General features: G+C 43.4%; 1 protein-coding gene across 11 annotated transcripts in view; it reads left to right on the top strand.

Moving 5' to 3' along the window:
- Positions 1-19,441, top strand: part of Cracd (capping protein inhibiting regulator of actin dynamics) — a 235,361-nt gene that overhangs the window by 136,991 nt on the left and 78,929 nt on the right. The window contains exon 1 of one of the 11 annotated variants that reach the window (XM_087582462.1): positions 2,212-2,470. The gene's annotated coding sequence lies outside the window, so the exon portion shown is untranslated. 11 annotated transcript variants of the gene reach the window in all.

Below are 19,441 nucleotides of genomic sequence, written 5' to 3'. Positions count from 1 at the left end.
ATCTAATTTCTTCTTGTTGTTGTTTCTTCTCTGTGTATGGCTACTTAACAAACCGTGAGCGACAGCATCTAACAACAACAACCTCCTCTCTGGACCCTAGCATTTTTATACCCTCTTAAAAGTCCCAGAATTCCAAATGTCGCACAATCGCAGAAACTGTCTGCAGGTGGCCAAGTCACGCCCCCCACCAAAGCCCGAGGCAAGTCACAAGTCACAGTGGACAATCGGAAGCATCTCATATCCCACCACAACTGGGATTAAAATGGAAACATATTTTTATATTTCTGTGTTGTTTAAAGGAACCAAAATTCCAAAATTGTCACTACAAGACACTGTGTCTCATTGAACCCAAAGCTCACCAATTAGGGGAGGCTGGCCAGACAGCAAGCTTCAGGTATATCTTATCTCTGCCCCTACCCCCATGTTGGAGTTATGGGTACACAACATCACATTTGGCATTTACTTGGCTTCTGGGGATTTGAAGTTGGGTCCTCATGTTTGTACAGTAGGCATTTTACCAACTGAGCTCTCTCCTCAGTCCTGGATTGTCTTATAAGTTGTTTAAGTATCTTGACTGCAAGCACAGGGGTGGGGGTGGGGGCTGGAACTTTAAAAGTCACTCACTATTATACTAAACCGGGCTCACTTTTATCTACTTGTCTAGAGCCTTGGGTTTGCTATTTCTGATGGAAATCTTGAGCCTGTGTTTTTGAGACAAGCTTGGTAATTCTCCTGCCCGGTTTTGTACCTATAAATTTAGAGCTTGTTTGCGGATAGGTGTGCAAAGATACTATATGATAAGGGTGTGTGTGTATTTGTCTCACATTTTCTCCACATCCTATAAGAAATGTGATATTCTCACCATTAAAGATATCTAAGGCTGACAAAATTTTTTCCTTGATTTTTTTTCTCTTTTAATTTGGAAATGTCATTGAAATCTTCTGCTTGTTGTTTTCTGATAACTACTCCTCTAAGTTGACGGAAACTCCTGTAGTCGATTTTTTCGTAGGCGACACAGTAAGAGATGTTTTTCTTTTCCCCTGCAGATTCATTCCACTATAGCTAAGCAGTACTTTCAATTAGGGGATGGAGTTGATGCTTCTCATGGTGTTTGTGGGAGAGGAAGATTTTGTGATGGAAATACCACTGACTGGAAGTAAGGAAAGATAACTGAATGGTGTAGTAGAATCTTGAAGAGAAAGAAAACAGATAAACCCGAAGATGATTAAAACCAACAACAAAACAAAACAAAACAAAACAGAAAAGCACTATACACAGTCCCATTTAGGAAAGAAGAGGTTAGTTAGACACTGGGTAGAATCAGGCAGCTTCCTCCCTGTGTAACTTCCTGTCTTAGCCCATTTAGATGGCTATAAGAAGACATCGTAGACTGGTGTCTTCTTTATTTCTCCAGGTTCTGGAGGCTGAGAAGTTAAAAATAAGGGTGTTTACATATGCTGTGTCTAAAAAGAAACCCAGTCCTCACAGAGCTGCCCCTTCATTGTAACCTCGCATGATGAAATAGATGAGGGAATCTTTCCTTCTTGTAACGGTCCTAATCCCATCCATGGGGTTCCCTGCACACGTTCACCTACACAAAGCTCCATCTTCTAAATGGATGTGGACTGGGGTTGGGATTTTAACCTATGAATTTGATAGGCACATAAACCTTAAGTCTTACTGCACTTCCATATATAACTGAGTTAGCCATTGTCATTGTATGTGTGTGGGGGGGGTCTTACTTTCTCTTTCTGTGTGCCCTATCTTTTCAAAGGAACTGTGAGCTTTTTGAGGAACAAATCCATGTCAGACCTCCTCTGTATTTGTCTCTAGCATAGCATCTTCCATATACAAGGAACACAGTAGGTAGCTGTTGCTTCATTGAATCCACGGATGGGAATCTGGCTAGCTGTTGAAATCATTACCCATCAAGGAGTCTGCTCACTGCATAAACATTGCTATCTTCAATTTATCTGCGGGATACCGAGGTTGGAGGGGCTGAGTGGGTTCTGTCGCTCCTCCTGTGGTGCTAAATGCATTATTGATTAGTACGGGAGTTGACCAGCATAACTGGCCGTGGGAACTCTTCTCCTCTTGTCTTTGTGCCAATAAGCAGAAGTGAGACAGCTTCCAAGCTTCCTCAGAGCCACATGATAAACAGCTGCTGGGTAAATTAATATGCTCTTATAGATGAGACCAAATCAAGGGGCCGTGCTTGGCCATGCTGGCAGGAGCCGCCTGGCTCTCCGTTTGGCCTCAGCTCCTCCCTTGCTTGTCTGTAGCTGTGGGTGAGTCACGGCAACCTTGCTGGCCCTCCTCTTCCAACTGTGAAGGAGAGGAGTTGCCACCAGATCTTGTCCTCTAGCTCCTGGAAACAGAGCCTAGCTGTTGATGGCAAGTGGCTTGCTCCTCTCGCCTGCCTGCAGACTACAGAGCTTCCCCTCTCCCCTCTGTCAGATTTCCTGCTGAGGTAAGTGACATGGCTTTCTTGCCTTACCTAGGGCTTTCATCCCCTTTTGTATAGTAAGCCCTGTAAGTGTGGTAAATAAATGCTGTAATTATAACCCTCTTTGACAGCTCTGTAATCTAATTGTAATTCGCTCTGAGCATCTTTTCAAGACAGTGCTGTGTATAGAAGACGCAGCTGACAAGAAGCAGCTGGAATCAGCCCCAGCAACTATGGGGACTTGCAACCTATTCAAGACCGAACAACAGAGAGCCTGTGTGTGTGTGTGTGTGTGTGTGTGTGTGTGTGTGTGTGTGTGTGTGTGTGTGTGAAATGTACACACCCATGGGTGTCTACTTTCTATACCCTAGCTTGGCAAAAGAGTAGTAGGAGAGAATTGTCATTTAAATTGGTTCTTACATGAACAAGAAAGGATTCTGAAGTGAATGGGCTCTTTACATGTATTTTCTGCAGTAAACAAGACCATTTTTTTTTAAACAGAGGCACAGTCCCTCTTAACCAGGAGTGGGTGGCCCGAGGCTACTGGAGACTCTCTACAGTACCACACACTGGGCAGCTTAAGTTTCAGAATTCAGTTGTCTCAATTCTGGAGGCTAGAGGCTGGTAATTGAGGTGTGTAGAGCTTCTGTGAGGGAGGCTCAACTTCAGCCTCCTTCCGGGCTTCTGGCAGCAGCAGGTGTTCTTGGCTTGCACGATGCTCTCTCCTTAGGTACTCACGTTATCTTCCTCTATTTGCGCCTGAGTCTAAATCCTGTCTTTTCACGAGGGCATCACTTATATTGGATTACAGCCTACCTGAATGACCACATTTTCACTTGATAGATGTTATAACGACCCTGTGTCCCTATAAAGTCACGATTAGAGCTTAAATGTACAGAGTCCAGTACATCTTTTTGCTGGGCTTAAGGGAGATGCAGGTCAACCCCGTGACCAGTGTGCATTTGAATATTCGAGACTTTTCTTCTTATAACAGCCAACGACAATCTGTGTCCTACAAAGCTTTTGGATAAAAATGTGTGCGGACTCTCAAGAACATTTCGTAATGGTATTGTCCCTTTCATTTATTTTGGGCCATAACACAGAACAATGAATCTGCCACCATTGCTGGTATTCAGCCAAGTCGTTGCAGTGGAGCCTGGCCTACCTTTTAACCTTGATTGCCCTGAATACAGCATCCTGAACATGAGACGGTGCAAAAGTGCCAATGCTGGGCTACTTTAGAGCCCCCATGAGTGGAAGGTGAACAATACGGGTCTTACTGCCATCTCTGCCCCCTGTTCCAAGAGGGAGGGTAAAGATGAATCAAGAAGGTCTCCTGGATTCAGAAAACTCCTTTATTTGAGGGCTCTGGGGACCAGACATGAAAACAATGTCTCTAAGATCAAGGCAGGAGCAAGTGACAGGAAAGAGGAGGCAGCTCAATGTGGTGGCCATAGCCATGAGCTGGATGTTAGGGAAACAAGCTGTGGCCGAGATTCTGCAGTCAATTAATGAGTTGATGGACAAGTATTCCTCTTCCTCTTGACTGTGCGGTATGGGTATTGAGCTCAGATATGTGCAGCCCACGGTCCTGCAAGGTCAAGATTGTCCAGTAGGAATAAGGGTAGTAGGTCAGTGCTCAAGTGTAAAAAATTGTGAACAGCGTTGTTGTCTGTTTTGAACAGCGTTGTTGTCTGTTTTCACCTGTGAAAACATGAGTGACTACCTGGCACGCCGGGAAGAAAATATGAGGAACTGTCAAAAGGAGTTCAGGAAATGATGGAGGAGATTGTTTGTGACTGAAAGCAGAAAGGGGGAAGCAGAAAAAAGCACCCTGCAGCCCACCTCTAGGGATGCTGGACTCGGAGGCCAACTACACAGCTCCTGTCTGTCCACACTTTGATCAGCAGCCACTGTGCCACAGTCGCTTGAGAAGTGCATTCCTACCCACAGATAATGTCCCCATAAGCTCGGACGCATCCTCAGTCACACAACAACAACTGAGAAGACAGAAGGCCTCTCCTGGAAGGACACCATAGCAGTTTGGACAGGAAGGCACACAATTTCAAGCCTTTGCTGCTGTGGCCAATTCCTGGCTCTCCAAATCCAAGTTTCCCTGTGCAACAGACAGTGTAGGTTAGACAGTACACACACCAAAGGGCAACCGGTTTGTACTTGGAGTCAGCCTGCTGAAACCTGTTGGAAGAAGGAGACAGGCCTCAGGGCAGTTCTTGGTGTGGAGAGTAAATGATACAAGACGCTCATTTCTTTTTCTTTTAGATTTTTTAATTGAATATTTTTAATTTACATTTCAAATGTTATTCCCTCTCCCAGTTTCTGGTCCATAAGCCCCCTATTCTGTCTCCCTCCCCTTCTTCTATAAGAGTGTTCCCTCTCCCCAATCAACCCCCCCTTCCCGCCTCCCAACCCTGACATTCCCTACACTGGGGGAAGTCCAGCCTTGGCAGGACCAAAGGCTTCTCCTTCCATTGATGACCAACCAGGCCATCCTCTGTTACATATGCAGCTGGAGCCATGGGTCTGTCCATGTATAGTCTTTGGGTAGTGGCTTAGTCCCTGGGAACTCTGGTTGTTGGTATTTTGTTCTTATGGGGTTGTAAACTCCTTCAGCTCCTTCAATCCTTTCTCTAAGATGCTCATTTCAAAGACCAATGATGAAGATAACCTGATTAATGTGTTTCTCTGGACTCCTCCCTCACCCCAGTCCTGGCTTTTACAATTCTTTTTGAAATCTCATTCTTAGAACACAACCCTTGGGGAAGGAGCTGAGAAGAGTGGCCCATAGTAGGTGGCCTGTGGGAGGTGAGAGCAGGCTTCCGAAAGGATATATAACCCGTTTGCTGCCCCTTGAAGGACAGATAGAAAACAAAACAGTAAACAAAGGGCCTAAAAGAAATTCCAGGCAAAGGGATAGCCTTGGACAAAGAAGAAAGAAAGTGCTTTGTGTCTTTGGAAATCTACCTGGTTATCCAGCATGCCTGGTGTAGGATTTGTTCTAAGGGTGGTAGACCAGACCCCTGGAAGGCGGCAGATTAGAGCTAATTCCTGAGGAGACTGAGTGCTGTACCCTGAGGGGGAGTTGCACTTGATCCTGTAGGCACGAGGAGATGCGGAGTGCTGTGACCTTTGTAAATGCCCACCAGCTCCCATCTGGAGCCGCATGGCTGTGCCTGGGAGGGGGCAAGATACAGTGGTGACCAGCTAGCTGCAGGACTCAGGGAAAGACAGTGAGCACAGCACGTCCTGCACACGTGTTGACTGGCATTTCCTTGTAACTTAATTTAAAAATCTCTAGGGGAAAAAATTATGTAAAGCTAAAAACAGGGTTATCTTGGGGATGAAAAAAATGGCATGAGGTATGGTTACCTTTTAGTGAGTGCCAGAACTATCTATCCAGAAGTCTGGCCTCTGTCTCTTTCTCATTTTTCTTTTTTCTGTATAATACCTTGAGTTTGTTCTGTTGGGCCACGTACTGCCTGAGTTCTGCTAGTTATCGGTCGGTGTGGTGGTGCATGTGGTGGTGCGTGTGATGGTGCGTATGTTCCTCTGCCCTCTGCATTTGGCGGTGATTCAGGTGCTAACAGATTTAGATTTTTTTTTTTTTAAAGACCAGGGATTCATCGACCGTGTGTTCTTCTGTCATAAGACAATACTAGGTAGTTTCCCTCATGTATTCTTGCATCTGTGTGCATGAGTGCATATGTGTGTGTGTGTGTGTGTGTGTGTGTGTGCACCTATGTGTATGTGCACCATTTTTATCACATACTAGTTTACCAATGTACTCGGTCTATTTTCCAAGGTTTGTGTTTGATCCCACTAACTGCCTATTTATGTAACTTTTCATATTGTTTCATGTTGTTCATAATTATTGGAGTTTATAAAGCGTCCTAGTTTCTGATAGAGTGGTTTGGGGGTTTGAACAGATTCATATGTTTGAATGCTTGGCCAAAGGGAGTGACACTATTAGGATGTGTGGCCTTACTAGAGGAGGTGTGGCCTTGTTGTAGAAAGTGTGTCACTGTGTAGGTTGCCTTCGGATCAAGGTGTAGAACTCTCAGCTCCTCCTACACCATGCTGTCTGGATGCTGCCATGTTTCCTGCCGTGATGATAATGGACTGAACCTCTGAATCTGTAAGCCAGCCCCAATGAAATGTTGTCCTCTATAAGACTTGCCTTGGACATGATGTCTCTTCAAAGCAATTAAACCCTAAGATAGGTGGTTTCCCCTTGACACACCTACTCCAACAGGGCACACCTTCTAATAGTGTACTCCCTGGGCCGATAACATCCAAACCGTAACATCCCTACTTTTTCTTTTAAGAGTCTTTCCTCTTATTTTAATTTGAATGAAATTTTACTTCCACCTTAAGTTTTTTATTAAAGACTAGGCATTTGATAGTTCATTTGTTACTTAGCTTGCATGTGTTGGTCTTGAACTCGAGTTAGCAGCCCTTCCACCTCGACCGTCTGAGTGTTGAGATGGTGGGGACACCCCACCACGGGTTGGCTACCTTGAAGTTTCCCTCATGTTTCTATTAAGCTATTTGATTCCGCTGGGTGGCATGATCGTTGAGGTCTTTTCTTCCAGGATAATCTTCTGTTGGTTGCTTGTGGAAGCCACCAATTCACACCCTAGCGGTGCACTAGTTTCTCCTCTGTTGTGTAGTTTTCCAGTTAACCCTCGAGCTTTCTACAAATTGCCGGCAAATACTGAAAGCTTAATCCAGTGTAATTCAGTCTTTTACACATCTAATTTATTTTGGTTGTGTTAACTAAGCCTATTACTAATCCTGATTCAAACTAGGGTTTCAGTTACTAGTACCAGTTTACTATAATCCACTAGAGGCTTAAACCCAGGTCTGCCAGCACTCAACATTTTACTTCTCCTTTGCTGTGGGATGGGACCAACTGTCCTTAGTTGGCTTCAGGTGAGATGGAGGTTGGGTGTCATGGGCTTTCAAGCTTCCGGCCACCCCTCAGTCTCCTCCTAGGGGCCTTCATGTCATTGTTAAGTTATTTCTAGAATCAGGGTCTTACTCTGTGACCCAGACTGTCCTTGGACTCATGGCAGTACACCTGCCCCAGCCTTCCATGTACTGGGGTTGCCACCATGTGCTGGGGTTGCCGCCATGAGCCACCACAGCTAGCTCATGGTACTATTCCCATAAGGACATAAAATACACAGCTTTTCATTTCATGACTCTCAGCATGGGTAATGTCTGTTGTCACATGTATCTTATGTGAATATTTTTTTTCCTTCTATGTTTTCTTTATCTTGAAACCCTCCCCCTTTTCCCATCATTGAAACAAGGTCTCGCTCTGCTAGTCATGCATATATGTTTGAATTACATAGGCTGGTCTTCCACTTCTGGCTTCAAGTGATTCTCTCATTTCAGACTCCTGAGTGCTGGCCACCGTGTTCCATGAGCATCTGTCTTTAACTTGATTCCTCCTTCTCCTCCTCCTCTTCCTTTTTCTCCTCTTCTTCTTCAGATCTCAATTTTACTGTGCATTATGCTTGATTTTGAGTCTCAAGACAATCTTTTTTTTTAAAAACGATGTATTTATTATAAGTAAACTGTAGCTGTCTTCAGACACACCAGAAGAGGACATCAGACCCCATTACAGATGGTTGTGAGCCACCACGTGGTTGCTGGGATTTGAACTCAGGACCTCTGGAAGAGCAGTCAGTGCTCTTAACCACTGAGCCCTCTCTCCAGTCCCAAAACAGTCTTCTCACAAGGCAAAAAGACTTACACCTGGTTAGGTAAAGAATCCTCTGTACTTTATTTAGTTCATCATTGGGACACTGAGATGGGAGTGACAGACTTGTAAAGTACACGTGCAGATGACTTGACATCTTCCTGGACTGGGAGTGCATCCTGATCAGAATATTACGAGCTATGAAACAAGTCTGTAAACTATACTGTGTATTACCAGGGTGTCCTCAGCTTTAGATGGAGCTCACTTTCTCAAACCACATCTTCAGGCTGGGGCCAGTGGCCAGATCCTGACTAGGGGAAGCCATTTTCTGGCTACTCAGAAACTCTTTCCCTGCCCACTTAGCTATTGTTCTGTATTATTGGAAAATGAAGGGCAAGTGTGAGCAGAGCCCTGCAAGATGAAATACTGGACTTTGTGAGATAATATTCAGAGAGCAAAGTGGCTCCACGCGAAGCCTCCGGGGCAAGCCTTCAGATTTGCATGCAATCACGTTGCATTAAAATCCTGTTTTCAAAGAGAAGAAGCTCATTCAGCAAGGTGGCCCAAATTAAGTTCAATCCCTGGACCCGTGGTGGAAGGAGAAGACCAACTCTCTGAAGTTATCCTCTGACCTCCACACATGGGCAAATGCATGCCCATGTATGTGCACGTACACATTCACACATATACACACAAATAAATGGTAGAACCATTGCTAAGGGTGGGCGGTTGATTCTTTGAAGCTAACACTGTAACTGGCCCTACAGAGGTGTAGTGTGGATATTTGATGATTGGAGAACTAAATTAGCTCAAGCCATCCTATTAAATGGACATTTGAGGGGAATCTAGGGGTTTGGATATGAGCTTCGTGTTTGCTTTAGATCTTTTTGCTTCTGGTATCCCACTGCATAATGGCTCCCGAGAAGGAGAGAAGAGAATCACAAATATAAAATAACTGTACCCTTGGCTCCTGAGCCTGTTCAATTAGCCTTTATCCTCTAATGGCCTATAGCACACTACATTTTATTATGTTGATTTTGAGTCAGCAAATACTTAGACTGTTCTCTACACTCTACGTTAAGAAGAGTTCTAAAGCTTCCCATTAAGTGTGGTTCGTAGTGTGAGTGCTTGTGTCCCTGAGACTTTTGTGTCTGTGGCAGGAGCGTTTTACCTGAGAGAGATAATTTTAAAAAATAAAACGATTCACTTTGTCTTGCGGGTTTGACCCAGCCCTGGCTGGATCTGTTGCTTCAGACCTGAGATAAAGCAGTGTCATGCCAGAGAAGCTGTATTGGATTGGACAGACTCACAGGACATCCAGGAAGATGAGGAGGTGGGAAAGGGCTCGGCTCTCAGGATCCTCCAGAAAACGCACCTCTAAGGACCTGCTTCTGCCAACCAGGCCCCACCTCCCAATAATTTGACCAACTTTTGAATCCTCAGTGGATTAATCAGTTGCTGAAATCAAGTCTCTCATAGTCTACTCACTCCCCCCAAGCCCGCATTAGCTAGAGCTGGGTCTGTATCTTAGTGCCAGAGCACCTGCCCAGCACCCACAAGGCCCTGGGTTCAGTCTACAGCACGGAAGAAAGAGCTTGCAGCCCACTTCCTGTTCGACCAGATGATTATAGTGACTTCCCACACAGTGTTATAAACTGCTCCTTCTCTTTTCCTACCCAGTGAATTTCTTCTGCAGATGAGCTGAGGGGCTAACCATAACTAGACTTGGTGCTTAAGGGCGTGACAAATTCATAAGCAGGCTACAAGAACGAGAAAGAAATTCTCAGCTTTTCAGGCCGAAGACCTTCATAGACAGAATTGTTAAGTGATGAGACCACGGGCTAGAGAAGTGTGTCTTTGGTAACAAAGGAAACTTCTGAGCCTTTATGAGTCTACCAATCACTTCTGGCCATTCTTTTCCCTTGTGGCTGACTTACAAAAAGCACGTTTGCACCAGAGAGCTGGCAACTTTTGTAAAGAGCCACAAAACTACGAGCTCTGAATGATTCATGGACTCTGCGGAGGCTCTTGGGCAATTTGTCCTACACAAACATCCATAGTCACCACTTAAACAAATGGGTGTGTCCATGTCCTGATAAAACTTTATGTGCAAAAAACGAAGGCAGTGAAGACTTTTAAAGATGATTATGTGGGATGGGTGGTGGTGATGCACACCTTTAATCCCAGCACGCTAGAGGCAGAGGCAAGCAGATGTCTGAGGTTGAGGCTAGCCTGGTCTACAGAGTGAGTTCCAAGACAGCCAAGGCTACACAGATGCATCCTGTCTGGAAGAGAAAAAGAGAGAGAGAGAGAGAGAGAGAGAGAGAGAGAGAGAGAGAGAGAGAGAGAGAGAGAGAGAGAGAGAGAGAGAGAGAGAGACAGAGACAGAGAGAGAGAGAGAGAGAGAGAGAGAGAGAGAGAGAGAGACAGAGAGAGAAATTCTGAAATGAGTGGTATTTCTCATTGTCAGTCATCGGTATATTGTGTCTCACACATGCACGCTGCCTTGTCGAAGGTGGATTCTATTTTCAACTTAGAATCCATCAATGATCTTCCTGTTTAACTCTTTTTAATCATAGCCTTCCCCTTCCCTCTTCCTGTCCCTCAGGAATTAATTCATCTTCATCTGTAGTTCAGTGAAGGCCAGCATCCAGCATTAAAGGATTATTTTATGTATTTACATTTCAAATGCAATTCCCTTTCCCAGTTCCCCCCTCCTACTTCCCCCTCCCCCTGCCTCTGTGAGGATGCTCCACCTCACCCCCACCCACTCCCACCTCAATGCCCTGGCTGGGGAAATGAGCCTTCACAGGACGAAGGGCTTCTCCTCCTATTGATGCCAGACAGTGCCACCCTCTGCTACATGTGCAGCTGGAGCCATGGGTCCCTCCACTCTGTTGTTGGTTATTTAGTCCCTGGGGGACCGGGGGGATCTGGTTGGTTGATATTGTTGTTCTTCCTATGGGGTTGCAAACACCTTCAGCTCCTTCAGTCCTTTCTCTAACTCCTCCATTGGGGTTCCCATGCTCAGTCCAATGGTTGGCTGCAAGCATCCTCATCTGTATCAGTAAGGCAACGGCAGAGCCTCAGGAGACACCCATAACAGGCTCCTAACAGCAAGCACTTCTTGGCATCAGCAATAGTGTATGGGTTTGGTGGTTTTGTATGGGATGGATCCCCTTGTGGGGCAGTGTCTAGATGGCCTTTCCTTCAGTCTCCGTTCCACTCTTTGTCCCTGTATTTCCTCCTGTGAGTAGCGTGTTCCTCCTTCTAAGAAGGACTGAAGCATCCACAATTTGGTCTTCCTTCTTCTTGAGCTTCATGTGGTCTGTGAATTGTATCTTGAGTATTCTGAGCTTTTGGGGCTACTATCCACTTATCAGTGAGTACATGCCATGTGTGCTCTTTTGTGACTAGGTTAACTCATTCAGGATGATATATTCTAGTTCCATCCATTTGCCTGAGAATTTCATGAAGTCATTGCTTTTGATAGCTGAGTAGTACTCCATTGTGTAGATGTACCACATTTTCTGTATCCATTCCTCTGTTGAAGAGCATTTTCTTTCTTAAGCAGGAAATACATAAGGAGGATACCTGCCAAGCTCAGTGCTTGCACACCTGCCCTGCACCCCAGCCCTGAGCCTGGTACCCCCATTTGCTCAAACACTGACACTCTGTCTCATAATCCACGCATTTCAGTGACCCCCCCATCCTCAGTGATCACTAAGATCCATGTTGAAATCTAAACAAATTGCTGGACCTTGTGTTGCTGGTGACCGACTCCGTGTCACATGCCAGCACATGTCCATGTGTAAGTAGGAGACCACCCTTTACGAGGAAGAAATTTGATCTTCAAACAGTGACAAGACCTCAACACAATGAACAACCAAACATCAGATGATGTTTCCGGTTTAACAAGGGACTGGCTTAGTACCAAGTGTATTAAATATAAATATTAAAATACACAACTGAGATATCTGTTGCTCAGATGGGAATTATATACGTTTCCCTTTCTGTGTGCTGTTTTTATTTTTTTCTTTTTTTAACATTTTTTTATTCTATGAAAACTTCATACCATGTATTTTGAACACATTCACTCTCACCAACTCCTCCCATAACCACCCTTTCATCCCTTTCTACCCAACTTTGCTTTCAGTTATCCTTCCTTTTTTTTTTTTTTTTTGATTTTTTTTATTAACTTGAGTATTTCTTATTTACATTTCAAGTGTTATTCCCTTTCCCAGTTTACGGGCAAACATCCCCCTCCCCCCTCCCCTTCCTTATGGGTGTTCCCCTCCCTATCCTCCCCCCATTGCCGCCCTCCCCCCAACAATCTAGTTCACTGGGGGTTCAGTCTTAGCATGACCAAGGGTTTCCCATTACACTGGTGATCTTACTAGGATATTCATTGCTACCTATGAGGTCAGAGTCCAGGGTCAGTCCATGTATAGTCTTTAGGTAGTGGCTTAGTCCCTGGAAGCTCTGGTTGCTTGGCATTGTTGTTCATATGGGGTCTCGAGCCCCTTCAAGCTCTTCCAGTTCTTTCTCTGATTCCTTCAACGGGGGTCCCGTTCTCAGTTCAGTGGTTTGCTGCTGGCATTCGCCTCTGTATTTGCTGTATTCTGGCTGTGTCTCTCAGGAGCGATCTACATCCGGCTCCTGTCTGCCTGCATTTCTTTGCTTCATCCATCTTGTCTAATTGGGTGGCTGTATATGTATGGGCCACATGTGGGGCAGGCTCTGAATGGGTGTTCCTTCTGTCTCTGTTTTAATCTTTGCTTCTCTATTCCCTGCCAAGAGTCCCCTTGTTCCCCTTTTAAAGAAGGAGTGAAGCGTTCACATTTTGATCATCCGTCTTGAGTTTCATGTGTTCTAGGCATCTAGGGTAATTCAAACATTTGGGCTAATATCCACTTATCAATGAGTGCATACCATGTGTGTTTTTCTGTGATTGGGTTACCTCACTCAGGATGATATTTTCCAGTTCCAACCATTTGCCTATGAATTTCATAAAGTCATTGTTTTTGATAGCTGAGTAATATTCCATTGTGTAGATGTACCACATTTTCTGTATCCATTCCTCTGTTGAAGGGCATCTGGGTTATTTCCAGCTTCTGGCTATTATAAATAAGGCTGCTATGAACATAGCAGAGCACGTGTCTTTGTTATATGTTGGGTCATCTTTTGGGTATATGCCCAAGAGAGGGATAGCTGGATCCTCAGGCAGTTCAATGTCCAATTTTCTGAGGAACCTCCAGACTGATTTCCAGAATGGTTTTACCAGTCTGCAATCCCACCAACAATGGAGGAGTGTTCCTCTTTCTCCACATCCTCGCCAGCATTTGGTGTCACCTGAGTTTTTGATCTTAGCCATTCTCACTGGTGTGAGGTGAAAACTCAGGGTTGTTTTGATTTGCATTTCCCTTATGACTAATGATGTTAAACATTTCTTTAGGTGTTTCTCAGCCATTAGGCATTCCTCAGCTGTGAATTCTTTGTTTAGCTCTGAACCCCATTTTTTAATAAGGTTATTTGTCTCCCTGCGGTCTAACTTCTTGAGTTCTTTGTACATTTTGGATATAAGCCCTCTATCTGTTGTAGGATTGGTAAAGATCTTTTCCCAATCTGTTGGTTGCTGATTTGTCCTAACCACAGTGTCCTTTGCCTTACAGAAGCTTTGCAGTTTTATGAGATTCCACTTGTCGATTCTTGATCTTAGAGCATAAGCCATTGGTGTTTTGTTCAGGAAATTTTTTCCAGTGCCCATGTGTTCGAGATGCTGCCCTAGTTTTTCTTCTATTAGTTTGAGTGTATCTGGTTTGATGTGGAGGTCCTTGATCCACTTGGACTTAAGCTTTGTACAGGGTGATAAGCAAGGATTGATCTGCATTCTTCTACATGTTGACCTCCAGTTGAACCAGCACCATTTGCTGAAAATGCTATCTTTTTTTCCATTGGATGGTTTTGGCTCCTTTGTCAAAAATCAAGTGCCCATAGGTGTGTGGGTTCATTTCTGGGTCTTCAATTCTGTTCCACTGGTCTATCTGTCTGTCTCTGTACCAATACCATGCAGTTTTTATCACTATTGCTCTGTAATACTGCTTGAGTTCAGGGATAGTGATTCCCCCTGAAGTCCTTTTATTGTTGAGGATAGTTTTAGCTATCCTGGGTTTTTTATTATTCCAGATGAATTTGCAAATTGTTCTGTCTAACTCTTTGAAGAAATGGATTGGTATTTTGATGGGGATTGCATTGAATCTGTAGATCGCTTTTGGTAAAATGGCCATTTTTACTATATTAATCCTGCCAATCCATGAGCATGGGAGATCTTTCCATCTTCTGAGGTCTTCTTCAATTTCTTTCTTCAGAGTCTTGAAGTTCTTATTGTACAGATCTTTTACTTGCTTGGTTAAAGTCACACCGAGGTACTTTATATTATTTGGGTCTATTATGAAGGGTGTCGTTTCCCTAATTTCTTTCTCGGCTTGTTTCTCTTTTGTGTAGAGGAAGGCTACTGATTTATTTGAGTTAATTTTATACCCAGCCACTTTGCTGAAGTTGTTTATCAGCTTTAGTAGTTCTCTAGTGGAACTTTTGGGATCACTTAAACATACTATCATATCATCTGCAAATAGTGATATTTTGACTTCTTCTTTTCCGATCTGTATCCCCTTGACCTCCTTTTGTTGTCTGATTGCTCTGACTAGAACTTCAAGAACTATATTGAATAAGTAGGGAGAGAGTGGGAAGCCTTGTCTAGTCCCTGATTTTAGTGGGATTGCTTCAAGTTTCTCTCCATTTAGTTTAATGTTAGCAACTGGTTTGCTGTATATGGCTTTTACTATGTTTAGGTATGGGCCTTGAATTCCTATTCTTTCCAGGACTTTTATCATGAAGGGGTGTTGAATTTTGTCAAATGCTTTCTCAGCGTCTAATGAAATGATCATGTGGTTTTGTTCTTTCAGTTTGTTTATATAATGGATCACGTTGATGGTTTTCCGTATATTAAACCATCCCTGCATGCCTGGGATGAAGCCTACTTGATCATGGTGGATGAGTGTTTTGATGTGCTCTTGGATTCGGTTTGCCAGAATTTTATTGAGTATTTTTGCGTCGATATTCATAAGGGAAATTGGTCTGAAGTTCTCTTTCTTTGTTGGGTCTTTGTGTGGTTTAGGTATGAGAGTAATTGTGGCTTCATAGAAGGAATTCGGTAGTGATCCATCTGTTTCAATTTTGTGGAATAGTTTGGATAATATTGGTATGAGGTCTTCTATGAAGGTCTGATAGAATTCTGTACTGAATCCATCTGGACCTGGGCTCTTTTTGGTTGGGAGATCTTTAATGGCTGCTTCTATTTCCTTAGGAGTTATGGGGTTGTTTAACTGGTTTATCTGTTCCTGATTTAACTTTGGTACCTGGTATCTGTCTAGGAAATTGTCCATTTCCTGCAAATTTTCAAGTTTTGTTGAATATAGGCTTTTATAGTAAGATCTGATGATTTTTTTAATTTCCTCTTAATCTGTAGTTATGTCTCCCTTTTCATTTCTAATTTTGTTAATTTGGACACACCCTCCTGTACTCTCATTAGTCTGGCTAAGGGTTTATCTATCTTGTTGATTTTCTCAAAGAACCAACTTTTGGTTCTGTTGATTATTTCTATGATCCTCTTTGTTTCTACTTGGTTGATTTCAGCTCTGAGTTTGATTATTTCCTGCTTTCTACTCCTCCTGGGTGTATTTGCTTCTTTTTGTTCTAGAGCTTTTAGGTATGCTGTCAAGCTGCTGACATATGCTCTTTCCTGTTTCTTTCTGCAGGCACTCAGCGCTATGAGTTTTCCTCTTAGCACAGCTTTCATTGTGTCCCATAAGTTTGGGTATGTTGTACCTTCATTTTCATTAAATTCTAAAAAGTCTTTAATTTCTTTCTTTATTTCTTCCTTGACCAGGTTATCATTGAGTAGAGCATTGTTCAACTTCCACGTATATGTGGGCATTCTTCCCTTATTGTTATTGAAGATCAGCTTTAGGCTGTGGTGGTCTGATAGCACGCATGGGATTATTTCTATCTTTCTGTACCTGTTGAGGCCCGTTTTTTGACCAACTATATGGTCAATTTTGGAGAAAGTACCATGAGGAGCTGAGAAGAAGGTATATCCTTTTGCTTTAGGATAGAATGTTCTATAAATATCTGTTAAGTCCATTTGGCTCATGACTTCTCTTAGTCTGTCTACGTCTCTGTTTAATTTCTGTTTCCATGATCTGTCCATTGATGAGAGTGGGGTGTTGAAATCTCCCACTATTATTGTGTGAGGTGCAATGTGTGTTTTGAGCTTTAGTAAGGTTTCTTTTACATATGTAGGTGCCCTTGTATTTGGGGCATAGATATTTAGGATTGAGAGTTCATCTTGGTGGATTTTTCCTTTGATGAATATGAAGTGTCCTTCCTTATCTTTTTTGATGACTTTTAGTTGAAAATTGATTTTATTTGATATTAGAATGGCTACTCCAGCTTGCTTCTTCCAACCATTTGCTTGGAAAGTTGTTTTCCAGCCTTTCACTCTGAGGTAGTGTCTGTCTTTGTCTCTGAGGTGTGTTTCCTGTAGGCAGCAGAATGCAGGGTCCTCATTGCGTATCCAGTTTGTTAATCTATTTCTTTTTATTTAAGGAATAGTGATTATTGCTTCCAGTTATATTCATATTTGGATATGAGGTTATGTTTGTGTGCTTTTCTTCTCTTTGTTTTGTTGCCAAGACGATTAGTTTCTTGCTTCTTCTAGGGTATAGCTTGCCTCCTTATGTTGGGCTTTACCATTTATTATCCTTTGTAGCGCTGGGTTTGTAGAAAGATATTGTGTAAATTTGGTTTTGTCATGGAATATCTTGGTTTCTCCGTCTATGTTAATTGAGAGTTTTGCAGGATACAGTAACCTGGGCTGGCATTTGTGTCATTAGGTTCTGTATGACATCTGTCCAGGATCTTCTGGCTTTCATAGTCTCTGGCGAAAAGTCTGGTGTGATTCTGATAGGTCTGCCTTTATATATTACTTGACCTTTTTCCCTTACTGCTTTCAATATTCTTTCTTTATTTTGTGCGTTTGGTGTTTTGACTATTATGTGATGGGAGGAATTTCTTTTCTGGTCCAATCTATTTGGAGTTCTGTATGCTTCTTGTATGCTTATGGGTATCTCTTTTTTTAGGTTAGGGAAGTTTTCTTCTATGATTTTGTTGAAGATATTTACTGGTCCTTTGAGCTGGGAGTCTTCACTCTCTTCTATACCTATTATCCTTAGGTTTGATCTTCTCTTTGAGTCCTGGATTTCCTGTATGTTTTGGACCAGTAGCTTTTTCCGCTTTACATTATCTTTGACAGTTGAGTCGATGATTTCTATGGAATCTTCTGCCCCTGAGATTCTCTCTTCTATCTCTTGTATTCTGTTGGTGATGCTTGTATCTATGGCTCCTTGTCTCTTCTTTTGGTTTTCTATATCCAGGGTTGTTTCCATGTGTTCTTTCTTGATTGCTCCTATTTCCGTTTTTAATTCCTTCAACTGTTTGATTGTGTTTTCCTGGAATTCTTTCAGGGATTTTTGCGATTCCTTTCTGTAGGCTTCTACTTGTTTATTAATGTTTTCCTGTGTTTCTCTAAGGGAGTTCTTCATGTCTTTCTTGAAGTCCTCCAGCATCATGATCAAATATGATTTTGAAACTAGATCTTGCTTTTCTGGTGTGTTTGGATATTCTGTGTTTGCTTTGGTGGGAGAATTGGGCTCCAATGATGCCATGTAGTCTTGGTTTCTGTTGCTTGGGTTCCTGCGCTTGCCTCTCGCCATCAGATTATCTCTAGTGTTACTTTGTTATGCTATTTCTGACAGTGGCTAGACTGTCCTATAAGCCTGTGTGTCAGGAGCGCTGTAGACCTGTTTTCCTGTTTTCTTTCAGCCAGTTATGGGAACAGAGTGTTCTGCTTTCGGGCGTGTAGTTTTTCCTCTCTACAGGTCTTCAGCTGTTCCTGTGGGCCTGTGTCCTGAGTTCACTAGGCAGGTCGCTTGGAGTAGGAAGGTTTGTCTTACCTGTGGTCCCGAGGCTCAAGTTTGCTCGTGGGGTGTTGCTTATGAGCTCTCCGCAGGGCCCCAGTTATCGTTCTTATTGGTAACCCGTCAAGTCCAGTTTGGGTTGTTCAACTGGCCTTGGGAGTGAGGCCTATGCTGGCATGCGGTCAGCCTACCAGGGGTCATATCATTCAAGAAAATGGACTCTCACTCTCCCTGAAGCTATCAAAGGGCAACAGCCCCTCAGCCAGGAACAGGATTGTGTGCCCACCTCCCCACTCTCTTCTGGGATTTTGTCTGCCTTGAGCTTATGCTGGTCTTGCTCACACTAACACAATTGTGATTTCACATATGCAATGGCCATGTTGTGTCTGGAAACACTGTTTCCTTCCTAGTGTTATCTACTGATTTCAACTTGTATAATCCATCCCTCTTCCCCATAGGTCCCTGAGCCTTGGAGGAGGAGGGATGGAATATGTATATCCCATTTAGGGTTCTTTGTGTACTTAGTCAGGCACTTGTACATGCATGTATGCAGAAGCCTAAGGCTGCTGTCTGCTGTCAGGAGTTGTCTCAAATTACTCTTCTGTCTTTGCTATTCCTGAGGTAAGGTCTCAGTCAAAACCAGAGTGAGCCCATGAGGCTATTCTCGATAGCCAACTTGCTCCACCATTGGAGACTAAAATCACACAGACAATGTCTCTCTCCTTCAGAAGCTATCTCCCAGCATCTACAGGGATTCTCAGATCGCAACTTGTGTCCTGATCTTGATGAATCAAGACTCTAACCACTGAATCAACTTCCCAGTCCCCATGAGCAACCTTTGAAAGGCCAGTCAAACCCTCGAGGATAGAGAAGGTACAGAGCCCACCCTGAGGCTGCAGAATGATTCAGAGGACAATGGGAGACATCTGGGTCTTACACTGTCCTAGAGAAGTCATAGACTAAAAAGCCCCAAGTTCAGGGCTTCTGTTTGATCCCTGCTACTTATTAACCATGAGATATGAAGTCAATATTTAACATGTCCATGCTGAAGTTTCCTTTGAATGACAAAGTACATATCGTGGAGATGTGCTGGGGATAAAGCAAGAGGAGACAGGAAGCATGATTGGTAGTCATAGCTAAAGTTCTCTGTGGAGGTGGGAGTTATGAGACACTGTACTCAGAGGTATGAGCAAAGCAAGGTATCTGGGATAGACCACCCAAGGTGGTTTGCCT

The sequence above is a fragment of the Rattus norvegicus genome, chromosome 14 (assembly GCF_021556685.1).
Source record: "Rattus norvegicus strain SHRSP/BbbUtx chromosome 14, alternate assembly SHRSP_T2T, whole genome shotgun sequence".
Lineage (NCBI taxonomy): Eukaryota > Metazoa > Chordata > Mammalia > Rodentia > Muridae > Rattus > Rattus norvegicus.
This window is presented reverse-complemented; position numbering and strand designations above follow the sequence as displayed.